Genomic DNA, 7,481 nt, shown 5'->3' with positions numbered 1-7,481 from the left:
GGGCTTGGTTATAGTCCGATTACGTTCATTCTAAAAAGCGATCTGAGATGAGTGCGCAGGAACTGACATACCAAATTTCACTACGATGTGTCAAAATTTACTCAAGTTATCGTGCTTGCGGCCAGACGGACGGACGTACGGGCATGGCTAAATAAATTTCATTTTCAGCCAAGATCATTTTGATATATAAAAGTCTATATCTATCTCTCTGTGAGCTCTGCTCAGTTGAGTATAAAAATGGCTCAAACAAATTTAGAATTTTAAAGAAGTTTTTTGTTGCCTAAGTAATCACAATAGAGAACCCTACTAGATACGTTCATGCAGTCCACATCGTTGGTGTATGAAAAGTAGCGGAGTACTGTGTACTAAAAAAGCAGTAACAGTAAACACAAAAAACGGAATTTTTCAACTACCGATATGATGCTTACGCCTACTCAGATGTAGCAAACCGTGGCTATCACAAATTATTACCGTATAGTTCATGTTATAACGACTATGGAAAACAGTTAGATAGTAAAAGTGCTCACCACATGCAGTTCACGCTAAAAAATTGCTGTTTTACTTGTCGGTAATGCCCACATCGCGACATCAAATTACATTTCGTTGCACAAGCTCTGCACGTGTGCGCACATGTGACACGCTTTTGCAAGCAATTGAACTGCGAAGACATTTTTCCCATTTCAATTTGTCTGGCATTTTTCAATGGGAGTTCTTTGTAAAAAAATAAAAAAAAAAACTTTGAAAAATCGTTAGTAATTTTTTCGTTGGCCATTTCAATCTGTCGTTATCAAACACTTGCTAGAGGCAGTGGGTGCTGTGTGGGTGCCATTTGGGTGTAGCGTACTAACTGGCGCTTTTTACTGCATGAAAAAGTAACAAAATGCTGTAGAAATGTATCCAGCTGCAGTTTGCTTACTTGAAAACTAAATTCCTTTCTATATAAAGAAGCTGCTTGTATATCTTAAATTCTTCTTTTCATATCCTTATGCAGCACACTGCACCTGCATTTTCATTTATTCACATTTGCTTATGCAATTTCTACCTGCGTTTAGTGCCCGTTATTTTTCTCGCTTTCAATTGTATTTCACCTTTAGCTTGACTCCGCTCTAATGACACTTTTTGTTTGCATTAATTTCTTATTTTTATTGGTAATGGCTGCTCTCGTTCTATCTCTCATATACACCAAAGGTGCCGAGTGTATAGAAAGCTGCGGTACATAACATTTGCTACATTTTTACTTCAAGCAGTTTTGTGGCTTTCTTGTATCGCTATTTTCTCAGTAGTACAAATTTGTTTCAAAACGAGATTTTATAAATTGCAGTTCTTAGGTTTTAGAACAAATTTTGAGTAATTCGAGAGAGGTTGACTATTCGAACTTTTTAGTATTATTTAAGTAAAATGCAAAAAACGCATCAATATTCATTGAAAATTTAGTTCAAAATTGGCCTTAAAATTTAGTACTAATTTGTTTGGCGGCCACCGTGGTGTGATGGTAGAGTGCTCCGCCTATCACACCGTATGCCCTGGGTTCGCACCCCGGGCAAAGCAACATCAAAATTTTAGAAAGAAGGTTTTTCAATTAGAAGAAAATTTTTCTAAGCGGGGTCGCCCATCGGCAGTGTTTGGCAAGCGCTCCGGGTGTATTTCTGCCATGAAAAGCTTTCAGTGAAAACTCATCTGCCTCGCAGATGCCGTTCGGAGTCGGCATAAAACATGTAGGTCCCGTCCGGCAAATTTGTAGGGAAAATCAAGAGGAGCACGACGCAAATTGGAAGAGATTTTGTACTAAATTGTTTGTGATATTCAAAGTAAATATTAAGTTCACTGAAATTTTAGTAAACTTAATTGGCCTGTCAGTTTGGTAGTAAAATGTACTAAATGTGTGTATGCATATGAAATTTAGTACTAAACACTTTCTGGAAATACTTAGTAGAGAAAACAGTGCAAATCATCTACGTCCAAAACAAAAGTTATCAGTATTATTTAGAATTTTTCCGTAATACATATTCAGTACTAAAATTTCTGTTACTTTCCTATTGTTTTCTAATTCCAGGCACACAATAAATGCAATGCAAAAATATTAATTCAAATTTTGCTTTGAGAACATTGTCAACTGATATGTGTGTACATTTTTAGTACACAATATATACTATTAAATTTATGAATTTAATCGAAGTTAAGGACATGCGTTTTTGTTTTAGCAACTTTTTAATTAGTACTAAAAATAGTCTTATTTCTGAGATAAACATTTAGACTTCCGTTATCGTGAATATTTTGTTACCAAAACTGAGTTAAATGATTTTTGAGTACTGCGATAAGTGTACCAAAAACTTTATAAAGATTTTCTTTTAGGAAGTGAAAAATAGATGAAAATACCATCAACTAAATAACGATTTTCGATTTCATAAGTTTGCCAGTCACACAATCATTAGCATTCGTCGTAGTAGCAAAGTGTGTACTTTCCATAAATTTTCAACAAAATTATTTCTGTTCCCGTACACTTAAAGCGCCCAAAAATATGCTTCAACAATTTGTTTACCATTAAAAAAAAACAAAGAAAATATCATATAAAGCGCCTAGGTTGCTGCGATTTCGAAATCAATTGAATTCCGTTTGATTTGCCTTCTCTTTCCGCTCTCCTACCCATTGCTGTAACAGAAGAAAATGAAGGAAGTAGCAAAGCAAAACCAAAGACAATCAAAATTAGTGTTTCCTAATACTTCTTTAGCATTCTTCATCTCACAGCGCCTGCCCGTTCGCTCTACACAACTTACTATCCACCAACGCTACGTTCAATATCCCACTTACTCGCGCTAATGCTTGCTTCTGAGGTTTCGCGCCTAAATGCGCAACAAATCCTCACGCAAATGTATCCGAAATAAATGCTTTAACAAATAATCTGAGTTCTCACGATAAAGAAGGCAGAATTGTATTAGCACACTTTTAGCCACCTGCAGCCATCCCAAATTTCCAACAGCTCCCATTCTATACTTTTTCACTACTATGTCACCGTGATTCCATTTCGTTTGCTTTATTATTTTTTTCCTTCCATTTATTTTTTTTTTTTTTCAACTAATGAAATTTCACATTCATTCTATTATTTTTCTACTCCATTTGGCAGCTGCAAGTACTTGTTTAATTCCTAGCATGTCCCGTGTTTTGTTTTTCTTTTGTTTACTTTTATGTTCCTTCTAGTTTATGTTGCTGTCACATTCAACACTCAACAGTCACCATTGGTCACATCTAAATATTTCGTACACAGTTTACTGCACATTCTTCCCTAAAATTGTGCTTTGTTTTTTTGATATTGTAAAAATGTTGCATGCACCAGCAAGTAGTCAACAGTGTATTTCTGCTGGAATTGCAAACTGTTGTTAGTACCAAAGTTAGACATTAGGTGTATGTAAAGAAATAGTTCCTATTAAAAATATGTCTTAAATACCGAGCCAATATTGTTTCAGTTGCTATATCAGACTTTCATATTTATCTTTTAGCAAACAGTAAACAAGTACTAAAAAATTAGTACTAAATTGTTTTAAGCCAAAATTCGTTAAATATATGGCAGGAGTTAAATTGCTCATTCAGATCTTCATATTTGTCAATTAGCACACAGTAAAAAAAGGACTAAAAAGTTCCACTCAATCTCCAAACCTTACTGATTTTGAGTTGCGCAACCAGCTGAAATTTTCAATTTAGTATAAATCGAAATTGGATTTTTAGTACTAATAAATGTTATCACAGTAATGAATTTTGTAGAATAAAACTGAATAAAAGTTTTTTCGCGAAAGAAAATTTTAAAACAAATACATATGTATTTGATGAAAATTCTTTTTTCACCTGCAGCATTTTTTCTGCTTTTTTCTACCTAACTTACGCTTACTCCATATTTGGAAGTTTTTAAGTAGTGCTGTTGTTGTTGTTGTTGTTGTAGCGATAAGGTTGCTCCCCGAAGGCTTTGGGGAGTGTTATCGATATTATGGTCCTTTGCCGGATACAGATCCGGTACGCTCCGGTACCATAGCACCATTAAGGTGCTAGCCCGACCATCTCGGGAACGATTTATGTGGCCACATTAAACCTTCAGGCCATTCCCTCCCTCCCCACCCCCAAGTTCCATGAGGAGCTTGGGGTCGCCAGAGCCTCGTCTGTTAGTGAAACAAGATTCGCCGCGGATAGGTGAGGTTGACAATTGGGTTTGGAGAAGCTATATATTGCGCTGGCAACCTGAAGGGTTTCGCTACACAGCCCCTTGAATCTGGTATTTTAGTCGCCTCTTACGACAGGCATACCTACCGCGGGTATATTTTGATCCTAAAAACGAGTGTTTACAGGTGTGTACCAAAAGTTATAATTAACTTTTCAGTAATGTTAAAATACAAAATAAATACAAATAGTACAAACAATGTGTGTACTAAAATATTAACTAAATATCAACTACCCTTCGATACATTTTTTTAGTCTGTTAGGTAACAATGTGTAAATTTTTAATCTTAAACTTGAATGGAAACATTGATTAGTACTTAAAGTAAATATGTTTAAATAAGTTCTAAAAAGGCATTTTAAATCACAGAGTTATTTCAGTTATTTGACTTTTCTGAAATAAAATTATTTTATGTACTTAATTAGTATTAAAAGTTTTGTAGATAAAGAGTACTAAAAATTAATGCCCTTACCCACATAAATATGTACTAGTGATCATTCGCTTTAGTTCAATTTGCCCTTCTGTTATAAAAATGTACTAAAAGTATTTATATAACATAAATAATGTACTAAAACTGCAATTGTTGCATTACTATTTTCTTTACAGTTGGTGATAAGTTGAAACATTTTTCTAGTTAGTACTAAAAAATCCGATATAAACAAGACGACTTCCTACTAAAATTTAGCGCACAAAATTTTGTTGTTAAGTATTGCTGAATTAACATTTTACATGAATTTCCAGACAATGGGCTCTCTAGTTCATGATCGTATAAGCTTAGAACTAAACGTTAAGCGTTTTAGTTTCAGTACTAAAAGTTTAGTACTAAAAATTTTGATCTAACTTTTTTTATTTAAAATAAAGTATAATTTCTAAAGATGAAACTGTGTACGCAGTTTGCACCTTCATCAATTTTTCAAAGTACCCATGCTGCAAACTAATTTCAATCAGAAATGAAATAAGTTTCTCTTCTTATGAACCCTGAACATCATTTTATATTGTGAGGCGAAAGTGCTTAATATTAAAGAGCACAATGAAATGCTGAACAGGCAGTTTTTGCTAAACTGTCACAAACCAGGACTTCCTAGCAAACAACTACTTGATGAAGTCCCGCCTCCACGGGAGTTAGGAGTTCCCCTCTCCACAAGCACTATGATGAAATCCGGCACCTGCCAACACAGCTGTTTGATCTAAACAAGCATAAGCAGGTTTCAAGCCAAATCCACACAGAATCAATAAACACATTTGCCAGGACGGCTATAACAGAAATTTCTCAATTGCCGCCACTGCTGAAACTTTCCTTGGACTCCCTTTAAAGGACTTCGATGACAATTTGTGAAAGGTGGTACACAACGGGGCGAAGCACTGTTAACACAGCCGAAGTCTCTTATTTATTTGTTATATTTTAGTACCCCTATTCACATTTCATTACATTTAACTTTTTTCTTGTCGTTCTATGCATATGTGGGACCTTTGTGAAAGTACTTGCAACTCATGCCTGCAACATGCTGTAAGTGAATTAAATAAATTTTTTCCCAATATAAGGGATACTGATAGGCAGAGTAAGGATATTCATAAGCATAAGATTAAAAAAACAAAATACTCGAAAAAAGTGAAAAAGGGCAAAAAAGAAGAAGAAGGGAAGGAAAATCGACATTTGTAAAACCATCTCTACTTCACCTCATACAGAACCTACAAAAGCGAATGGTATAGGTAAATTTGTTAACTGTTAGCTGCCACAATCACAGTAAGAGCAACAACAATAGCACTACTTTGTCCAAAGATAAATGTTCTTATTGACTTCACCTGCGCGCGCATAAATGCATTTCATTGCACACTGGAACCACGGAGGGTGTATAAGTTAGTAGAGCGGCAGGTGTAATTCGCTGCAAACTTCTATGGCGAATTGATACTTGGAGGAGTGTGTGCATTTGTGACAATGAAGCGCGTATTTGATAGCGTGTAACGAACGTGATTCTACTATATACTACCATTATTTACTTGCTACCTCTTCTATTTGCTAGAGTTAGTTGATATGCTGAATCAATGCTGCTTTTCAGTTGTAGTCGCTTGATTTAAAATCGCTTACGTTAATGGCATATTGGGCGATGTATGCAACGCGGTGCGCTTTGTTGAGACGTGAGTGATATTAGAAATGTTAAACTGTCAGTGTGGCAGCTGCAACAAATGCACCATTTTATGGTGTTGAGTGATGTTGATTTAGTACACTGAAATGTTCCGAACGTTTTCTGTTGTTGTTGTTGTGTTATATTAACATGCTGCTCTCGAAAAAATATTGCAAATGGTATCAAACTGATATTAAAAGCAGTAGGTAAATAAAAGTAATGCTTTTTCTTTTCAATGCAATTGAATATAAATTAAGCTTACTACGTCATTGTGTTTGTTTGGGTTTTAGTACTAAAATATTAATTTTGCTCTAGGAACACTTACAGCAAGTTGTAGTTATGTATACATGTGCTGTATGGTAAGGCAAACAACTCTGCGACACACTTATAGTTTATTAGTTTTTTAGTACACTCCACATTTTAGTACAAGAATATTTAGTTTGCAATAAACGGAAGCAACTTTTAAAATAGCTCTAGAGGTAGAGCTCAAATTATATTTGCTATATAATTAAATATATTTTGAGTACTGAAAACTAATAACTTTATTAATTTATATGTCATAACTACAGGTTTTAGTACAGGTTAAGGTTAGGTTTCGTTAAAAGGTCGTGCCAGAGAGTTACCCAAAATTCCATTCGGTGACATTTTTTTCCATCGTGAGTACCAGCAGTGAGTGTCGGTTGGCGGCTCATTTGTCCAACCAGATACTTCCTCAACGAACGAACCACTTGCTTTCTCTGTTGAACCAACCCAGCCTCTACGAGACTGTCGTAACACCATGCACCCAATTATCCGAGTCTTCTTTTTTGCAGTCCTGCACAACGGCAGAGAAAGTGATGAATCCTCCTACACCTCAACCTGACAACTTTTGCAGAGGAAGCTTGTTGGTATGCACTACCGTCGATACATTGGTAGCGCAATGACCTGTGATGACACCAGCAAGTACTTTCACTGCGGATTTGTTTAGCTTGATAAGGAAGCTAGTTCCCTTCATATTTAAACTTGACTATTGAGACCACGCAAACATCCATCTGGTCCACAGCAAATCCGTAGTCCTAATCTAATATTCCTCGATTTTCCTCAAGAGATAACCCAGCGGTGGTCATACGGAGCTTTCCGCCTAGCACATGTGTATTGCGGAACCATTCCTGGCCATC

The sequence above is a fragment of the Eurosta solidaginis genome, chromosome 4 (assembly GCF_040869045.1).
Source record: "Eurosta solidaginis isolate ZX-2024a chromosome 4, ASM4086904v1, whole genome shotgun sequence".
NCBI lineage: Eukaryota > Metazoa > Arthropoda > Insecta > Diptera > Tephritidae > Eurosta > Eurosta solidaginis.
Note: the sequence above shows the minus strand (reverse complement) of the source record.